Source organism: Sus scrofa, chromosome 13 (genome assembly GCF_000003025.6).
Source record: "Sus scrofa isolate TJ Tabasco breed Duroc chromosome 13, Sscrofa11.1, whole genome shotgun sequence".
NCBI lineage: Eukaryota > Metazoa > Chordata > Mammalia > Artiodactyla > Suidae > Sus > Sus scrofa.
In genome coordinates this window covers 26,550,035-26,558,478 of record NC_010455.5, presented here as the reverse complement: position 1 = coordinate 26,558,478, position 8,444 = coordinate 26,550,035, and the positions used below count along the sequence as shown (strand labels likewise).

Genomic DNA, 8,444 nt, shown 5'->3' with positions numbered 1-8,444 from the left:
TTTCAAATAAGTAGTTTGTCAGCATCAAAGAACTGTGGATTCGATTGGGTGCTTGGAAAAGCTGTCCCTTCTTGGTCACTGGCATCTCACACTCTCAGATAAATCATTTTCCAGCTTGGTGCCTCCATCTCCAAAGAGAGAAGCCTCCTTCCTACTGCCTCTCTGTGAAGGCTTCTGTAAAGCTTCCTGTTATTCAGAAAGCCCTATGAGATGCTCCAGTGAGAATCCCTGTGCATCCCTGAGGTTCTTTTCACTGGATGGGTCCTGAGCCCCTGCCTCCAGCTCCAGACTGAATCTCTATAAGACAGTTCCTCCTTCTGAGCTTGGTCAAGTGTAGCCTCCTGTGGAAGAAAATATCTGGCCCTCATTCTGGGCCAGCTTCCAGAAATGCAATTTCTTCCTCAGCTGGGACATTGGGTCTTAGGACTCCCTTTCCTATTTGACAACTTATTAATCAGAAATCCCCAGCAAACCTGCTCCAGGGAGGCAGGCTAAGCCCTCTCCATGGCCACATTCCAGTCCAGGCTCAGGATGCCAGTACCCAAGTGTTTATGCCCAGCCCAGAGGAAGGGACGGAGGCAGCTCTCCTTAGAACCTCTGAAGTCACTGGCCCAGGGGTGCAAAGGCTGGGGTGGGGGACAGGTGGGAGGAGTGTCAGAAAAAACCAGCTCAAGGGTAAAGAGAGAAAGAAGTCTATACTGTAGAACCAAGGCAGGCCCAGCACAGAGGTTGGCCAGGGCCAGCACACTGAAGGCCACCAGGGCAAGATTGCAACAGATCAGAACTGAGGCAAGGGGTGGGGGGTGAGGGGTGAGGGGAAGATAGGGCGGCAGCAGTGGGATGAGCTCATTTGAAGAATTAACTGGAAGGTTGGAGGGCAACCACAGTGTTTGCCAGGTTGTTTTTGTTTGGATTCAGTAAGCAGTAAACAAGCAGACAAATAAGGTGCAGGGCATGAACTTGACAGGGAGCTGGCCTTTGCGCAGAAAGAATTGTCACTATAAGAGTCTCTTCCTTTCTCCCCATTCGCGGCAGGGCTGGTGGCTACTACGCTAGAATGGGGCTAGATGGAGGCAGGTAGAGCCAGAGAAGATGCCTTCCAGAAGCTGAACAAATAGAAGGCAAGAAGGACATCAGGTACAGGTGAGCCCCTCAAGGAGGAGAGGTTCACTCCCCAAAGGGGCCTTCCTGCCCCATCCCTTTAGCCCTTCTCTCCACACAACTGGCCCTTCCCTTTGCTCCCTGAAGGGCTGTGTGCAGCCAACACATAAGTCCCATCTGGCAGCCTCTGCAGTAACAAGAGGACCATGATGGTGGCTAAATATGCCCCCTGACTTCCTCCTGGTGAGACAGGAAAGTAAGGCACAGAAAGGCTGAGTAACATGTTCAAGGTCACACAGCAAGGAGTAGGAAGCAGAAATCCAAACCAGGTGGTTTCTTCAGAGTATAGGTTAAATGATCCCATGGGGTTCCCGCAGAGGTGCAGTGGGTTAAGAATCCAACCACAGCAGCTCAGGTTGCTGCCGAAGTGCAGGTTTGATCCCCGGCCCAGCCAGCACTGCCACACTATGGTGTAGGTCGCAGCTGTGGCTCCAATTCAACCCCTGGCTCAGGAGCTTCTATGTGCCTCAGGTGCAGCCATAAAATGGAAAGAGAAAAGGAGAGGAGAGGAGAGGAGAGGAGGGGAGGGGAAGGGAGGGGAGGGAAGGGAAGGGAAGGGTAGGGAAGGGAAAGGGAAAGGGAAAGGGAAAGGAAAGGGAAAGGAAAGGAAAGGAAAGGAAAGGAAAGGAAAGGAAAGGAAAGGAAATCCAACTGCAGTGGCTCAGTTCCTCTGTGTAGGCATGGGTTTGATCCCAGCCTGGCTCAGTGGATTAAAGGACCCAGTGCACAATAAGTTGCAGCTGTGGCTCAGATTCAGTCCTTGGCCTGGGAAGTTCCATATGCCGCTGGGGGCAGCCATTTAACAAACAAAAGCAAAAACAAACGACCCCAGAACTCCAGGAGGAATAAATGGTAAGGTTCCCAGAAGCCGCCCCCCCAACCCCACCCCTGAGCACCCAGCATGCAGCTAGGGCAGCAAGTCCTAGCTAGGGCTGCTGGGAGAGCAGGGGAAGACTGAGAAAGTGAAGGTAGGAACAGCCCTTGGGGAATGAATTCTGGCTCAAATTATCTTCATATTTGGGGAGATTATAAGAGTGGAAAGAAGGAGAAGGAAGGATTCTTAAATGCTCTCTGGGCTCCCTCCTAGGTTGCAGCCTCTCTCCTGGGTCCCTGCCCAACGGAGGAGGGCACCCCCTCTCTCTTACTGACCGGCTTTCGCATCCAGGGTTTCTGGGCCTCCACGTATAACCTGCTCTGGGCGCAGATGTGCCCACCCTCCTGGAGATTCACCCTTCTTAGATCTGAATCCTCAACACAAGTACTTCTTTGGGAAAAATAGCTTGATTTCTTTCTCACTGCAAGTAAAATACCTGCCAAACACACACACACACACAAATAGGAAATGCATGAACGTTAAAGGACCTTATGGATGGTACATTTACAGAATGAAGAGCTATCCAACCATAGAAAGACTGAAGACTTTCGTTATATCTCAACAGGGACAAGATTCCTAGTTGTGTGAGAAAAGTAAGGGCCTGGACAGTGAGGGGGTCCTCCACTTGTGTCACATTCTCCCAAAGGATTCTCAACCCGTGAGCGACACTAGTTGCCTCTAGAAGGAGAACTGGATGGCTTGCAGGCAATTTTTCACTAGAGAGTCTTTATTTCATTTTATCTTAATTTTATTTGGTTATATATATTATTTTTTAAGTTTTTAAAAAATTTTTTTCCATTATAGTTGATTTAGTGTTGTCAATTTCTATTGTACAGCAAAGTGACCCAGGTTTATGTACATATATATATATATATATATACATACATACATATATATTCTTTCTCTCACATTATCCTCCATCATGTCCCATCACAAGTGACTAGATATAGTTCCCTGTGCTATATAGCAGGATCTCATTGCTTATCCACTCCAAATGCAATAGTTTGCATCTATTAACCCCAAACTCCCAGTCCATCTCAATCCCTCCCCCTCCCCCTTGGCAACCACAAGTCTGTTCTCCAAGTCCATGGGTTTCTTTTCTATGGAAAGGTTCATCTGTGCCATATATTAGATTCCAGATATAACAGATATCATATGGTATTTGCCTTTCTCTTTCTGACTTACTTCACTTAGTATTAGAGTCTTTAGTTCCATCCATAGAGAGTCTCTTAGAGCTTTTGATTTTTATGCCATGTGACTGTATTACTTTTGCAAAGATTAAATAAAAAATTGAAAAAGAGGATTTTATTCTGCAGCACTCAGTGAAAAATCACTTTCGATATGTATCCTTCCAAATTTTTCTTTCTGTACACACACAGACACATATACATGCATTTTGTTTATTTCTATAATATTGAGATGTTATAATGAATTATAATTGGCCTTATCCCTCATTTACTATATCGTGGATACATTTCCATAATAGTGTATATAAATCACATTGTTAATTTAAGTAGCTGCAGAGGAATTCATGGTATACTTTCACCACATTTTTAACTAACTCCCTATAATTTTTGTTTTATTGACATTCACATAGCATAAAATTCATCCACATTAACTGTATAATTCGGTGGGGTTTAGGATATAGTCACAGAATTATGCAAGCATCAGCACCATCTAATTTCAGGACATTTTCATCACCCAAAAAAGGAAAACCCATGCTTATTCTTCCCCCTCTCCCAACCCTAGGCAACCACTAATCTACCTGCTATCTCTATGGATTTGCCTACTCAGGACATTTCTTATAAATGGAATCATACAATACATGGCCTTTTGTGTCTGGCTTCTTTTACTTACTAACCTGTTTTCAGGGTACATCATGTTATAACATGAATCAGTATTTTACTCCTTTTTGTCGATGAATAATATTCCATTGTGTGGATATTTCACATTTTGTCCATTCATCAGTTGATGGATATTTGGTTTTTTCCCAGTTTTTTGGCTCTTATAAATAATGGTGCTATGAACCATTATTCATAATGCAAATTTTTGTGTGAACATGTTTTCAGTTCTCAATTATATGGAATGACTGGCCATATGGGATAATATGTTTACTTTTTGAGGACCTGCCAAACTGTTGTCCAAAGGGGCTACCTCATTTTACATTCTCACCTGAAATGAATGAGGGTTTCAGTTTCTCTTGTCTTTACCAACTCTTGTTAGTTTCAGTGGTTTTGATTATAGCTATTCTAGCGGATGTGAAGTCTATGTTATTATTATTATTATTATTTGTCTTTTTAGGGTCGCACCCGTGGCATATGGAAGGCTAGGGGTCAAATCAGAACTATAGCCGCTGGCCTAGGTCACAGCCACAGAACCGAGCCATGTCTGAGACCTACACCACACTCATGGCAATGCCAGATCCTTAACCCACTGAGCGAGGCCAGGGATCAAACCTGAGTCCTCGTGGATGCTAGTCAGACTCATTAAATGCAGAGCCACGATGGGAACTCGCCTTTGCTCAATTTAAAACTGGTTTGGGAGTTCCCGTCGTGGCGCAGTGGTTAACGAATCCGACTAGGAACCATGAGGTTGCGGGTTCGGTCCCTGCCCTTGCTCAGTGGGTTAACGATCCGGCGTTGCCGTGAGCTGTGGTGTAGGTTGCAGACGCGGCTCGGATCCCGCGTTGCTGTGGCTCTGGCGTAGGCCGGTGGCTACAGCTCCGATTCAACCCCTAGCCTGGGAACCTCCATATGCCGAGGGAGCGGCCCAAGAAATAGTAACAACAACAACAACAACAACAACAAAAAAGACAAAAGACAAAAAAAAAAAAAAATCTCAAAAAAAAAAATAAAATAAAATAAAATAAAACTAGTTTGCCTTTTTATGACCGAGTTATAAGAGTTCTTATATACTAAGGATACAAGTCCTTTATTAGATATGCAATTGGAAAATACTTTCTTCTGTTCTGTAGGTTGTCTTTGCCTTTCTTAATGGTATTGCTTGCAGGCATAAAAAAAAAAAGTTTTGATTTTAATGAAGTCTAACTGCTCTACCTTCCACTTTTATGAATTGTGCTTTTTGTGTCATGTCCAGCAGACCATTGTTTGGTTAAATGTTTGGTATAATTCACCGGTAAATCTATACGGACCAGGGCTTTTCTTTGAGGGAAATTTTAAAATGACTAATTCAGTATCTTTACTTATTATGAGTCTGTTTATAATGTCTATTATTTCTTGAGTTCATCTGTATAGTTTGTGTCTTTCTGAGAATTTATTCATTTCATCTTTGTTGTCTAATTTGATGGCATACAGTTATTCATAACATTCCCTTAAAACCCCTTTGTTTTTGTAAAGTCAACGGTGAAGTTCCACTTTCACACCTGACTTATGCTCTTCTTTTGTTCATGTTAGAGCCCCTGTCCATACTCTCTCCCTTTCCACTACCCTCGGTGTAGGACCTGGACTCTGGGAGCTTTCATTCCATTAATTGCCCTGTAAACTAATATAGCTAAGTGCCAGAGGAAAACTATCTTAGACCATCTCAGAAACGCATAAGCAAAACATCTTGGCACAACCAAGATATTGCAGCTTTAGCATCAGAGGTGCCACTAATTTGTACGGTTGCTTGCACAGACCCAGTTTCCTGTGGTGGCACCCTAACAGAAATCAGTTTTTCTGCCTCTGAATGCACGTTAGAGCCACTAATTCTGTCCATCCCACTGCAAGCTATTTGTTAGCTCTTTCCCTCTCTAAACTGAGAGAGTGGGAAGATAATCCAGATTGTCTCATGGGCACAGGACAGCCTGCAGCAGCCCTGCCCAGAGCCTGGACGCAATGCTCTATAGCTTTGGGGGGCTGTCTTTCCTTGAGTCACTGTGAGGACCTGCTAAATGTGAGGATCCATCGCAAGGTCTGTCACTGACCCTAGAGGAAGGGGGGTCATCCTGAGGCAGCCTTCCTGCTTCCTGCAGAATCAGCTTGGTCGACAGAGAGACAAGGGGTGGGACCAGCTGGCTTGAAATCCTGTCCAGCCCAGCCGCTTAGGCTAACCAATGAATATGCAGAACTTCCTTGGACATTCTGAGCCTGGGGAAACTCACTCTCCCCCAGGCAGCATTCCCTGGTTTCATCTTGAGAGTCAAGCGGCCTGAGCTAGTATCCCATTTTTATCTTCTCCTACAGGCTTGCGTGTGACCTTGGAGAAATGATTTGCTCTCTCTGTTCCTGGTGTTCTTTATAAAATGGAGACAACACAAGTACCTGCCTGGGGCAGTTGCTGGAGTGGTGGTGAATGAGATGACATAGAGAACACATACCTAGCCCTGCCGACTGTGCCTGGTAGCCAGTCTGCCCCTTTAAGCTTAGCCGTTGCTCCGAGGTCTGCCCTCTGCAGCAGTCATCTGTCCCAGCCGGAGAAATGAGCGGGGCTGCTATACAGACGAGGACTGTGCCAGGCTGCCCGCTGGCAGGAGGAGAAGGGCTGATGGGATCCCAAAGCGCTGCTCCTGAACTGTGTCGACGGAGGGGAGTTCAGACCCTACTGGAGTCCAGAACGCGGGTGCACTCTGCCACCTGCTCTGCATGAGCCCTCCCTGAGGGCGAGTTCCTCAACCTGGGACTGTCGATTTGTTCACCTTTTCAATGGAAGTAACATACCCACCACTGTGTCAGGGAAAGATGCAACTGCTAATACCTAAGACGTGATAAGCACACGGACTGGCACCTACTAAAGATTTATTTCAGATTATAAAAAGTTGCTATTTCTGCTCTTAACTTTTTTCTTTATTGTAAAGTGCTCCCCTTCCACGCCCACCACCCTGTTTCAAACAAAGAGCACACCAAAGTTTCTGTAAATCTGGTCCTGTTTGAACCCAAGCAGACGTGACTTTAATGTGATATCACAAAGGTTCAGACCAGGTCCTGTGTTACCCAAACTGCCTCCTTGTTGGCTGATCACATGACTGTCATTCCCTTCACATGCCCGGAGCTCAGGCTGCGAGCTAAAATCAGAATGAGCCAAAGGTTTCCGGTCAATTCAGCCTAAGATTCTTCCCCTTGTGACGACATCGGGGCCTCTGCATCATGAGCCGGGGTGCGGGGGAGGAGCCTGTGTGGTTGTACTGGTACCCCTCGCCCACCTCGCCCCTCTCCCCCCTCAGTGGCCCTGGGACCCAGGGCGTGAGAGAGGGAGAAGGTGTGCCAGTCCTCAGAGCCACCTGCAACCGCACAGACAGCACCCCCTACCCGACTCTATCCCCAGCCCAGGACCACTTTGCCTCCACAGAGATCCAGGCGTCTTCCTTAGTGCAACCGGGCCAGGGGCTGTGCCTCTGCCACTTCTCCAAGCTGGTGCCCAGTGGAATTGGCCAGGGATGCAGTGGCTCTGTTGGCAGCCCCGAGGGGCAGAGGGGCATTCTGTGCCATTTGGACAGAGTCACATTTCCAACTGGATTGAAAGTGGAATCTTTAATAATATATAGATTTTTCAGTGACTGAAGCCTTGCTCTTGCCAAATCCTAGCATAAAGCATATTTTTACAGCTGGGATGATAAATCCCTGAAAGACGGCACTTACCATGGAAACGCTGACACAGCCTTTCATTCCCTTCGCAGTGATTAAAATCCTCATTTCAATTTGTTTTCCTTTATTTTGAGCTGGAGTCATTTGCAAGTCCTAGGAATACATCTCCTGGTGGTGGTAGAAAACTAAATGCTGCCCTCTGTCAGAAATCAGAGGGAACTGCTCTTCACTCCCTGGAGTGGAGCAATGGCTTGGAGGATTATGGAAACCAGGAAAACAGGCCTTCTTACTAGGAATCTTACCAGGAGAGAAATTCCTGCAGGACTTAACCCAGTTTCCTAGGCAAAGGGAGGCAGGGAAGGGAAGGCAGCTAATAAAAGGCTTGTTAGCAAACCAGAGGCCACTAGGGGCAACTGGAGATTCGGCCCACCGGGGAATTCTCTAAGCCAGTATGGACTTAGCACCTCAGTCATCCTGCTGGAGAGGCAGGAGAGTTCCTCGTTGGTTGCGGGCTGCTGGCCATCAATTCTTAGGCACTTAGGGCCTGACGGCCTTCGCAGGTTCCAGGCAGAGATGCGGATCTTGGCAAATGGAGGGCCAGCCCTTGTCATGTTGAGGCCCCAGCAGATATGGGCAGCCTCCCATCTGTCTGCTGCACCCACTCTCCATTGCTCCTTTTATTCTCCTTTGGACCATTTCATTTGCAGGGATATTTTATGCCCTTGGAATTAAGGGGTGATGCCTTCTGTTTAGTCATGGCCTACAGTCTTTGCTGAACCAAACGCCCAGTGTCCTACCAACTAGATGCTTCAGGATGTTTTTCTTACTTTCCAGGTCCCTTAATTGATAATAAAATCTGTCATGGGCCTGACCACAGTTCTTAATCA

The 8,444-nt window shown here is 46.5% G+C and overlaps 1 long non-coding RNA gene across 1 annotated transcript; it reads left to right on the top strand.

Moving 5' to 3' along the window:
- LOC110256580 lies at nt 1,873-7,670 on the top strand. Its single transcript, XR_002338245.1, has 2 exons — nt 1,873-2,013; nt 6,220-7,670. It is a non-coding gene; the product is annotated as an uncharacterized LOC110256580 (long non-coding RNA).